The sequence below is a fragment of the Olea europaea genome, unplaced genomic scaffold, assembly GCF_002742605.1.
Source record: "Olea europaea var. sylvestris unplaced genomic scaffold, O_europaea_v1 scaffold7255, whole genome shotgun sequence".
NCBI classification, from domain to species: domain Eukaryota; kingdom Viridiplantae; phylum Streptophyta; class Magnoliopsida; order Lamiales; family Oleaceae; genus Olea; species Olea europaea.
In genome coordinates this window covers 9,254-9,802 of record NW_019265657.1, presented here as the reverse complement: position 1 = coordinate 9,802, position 549 = coordinate 9,254, and the positions used below count along the sequence as shown (strand labels likewise).

At 34.1% G+C, this 549-nt stretch overlaps 1 long non-coding RNA gene across 1 annotated transcript; it reads left to right on the top strand.

Annotated features, from left to right (window-relative positions):
- The first annotated feature begins 6 nt into the window (after positions 1-6).
- Positions 7-492, top strand: LOC111390918. Its single transcript, XR_002702025.1, has 2 exons — positions 7-102; positions 307-492. It is a non-coding gene; the product is annotated as an uncharacterized LOC111390918 (long non-coding RNA).
- Positions 493-549: the final 57 nt, after the last annotated feature.

Here is a 549-nt window from a genome sequence, read left to right as displayed (position 1 = left end):
TTTTTTTTTTGCAGTAATGAGGGCAGGCGGTATAGGGCGTCTCCCAACTTCCCTGTTCGTTTTCATCCATCTGATGTAATCGAATTTGGTTCTGATAAAAAGGTTAATTTTATTCTTTTACCACCTTTTGTTGCTTGCATAAATCCTTTAAAAATGTCATCCTAAAATGAGAAATGTGGATTCATTTTCTTTTGTTTTTCATTGGTGGAAGAAAATATTACTCTGTACTCTTTTTTCTTTTTCATTTTTCCTTTGTAAAAAATGAGTGTTTATATGCATTGAACTCATTCTCGATGCATTCTGCAGGCAGCTTTCCGCGTAAAGGCGATGAAGTTTCCACCAAAGTCTACCAATGCGAAGACAGACAATGAAGTTCTTCAGACTGTATGAAGATTAAACTCATTGATTTAAGTTTACAGAGAATTGTACAGCATTTATACTTAGCAGGTTAGCTGCTGCACAGGATATGAACTCAGGGGTTTATAGAAGAAATAATGGCTAAAGAAACAGAGATGTAAAAAACGCTTTTTCTATATATTCAATGATTTT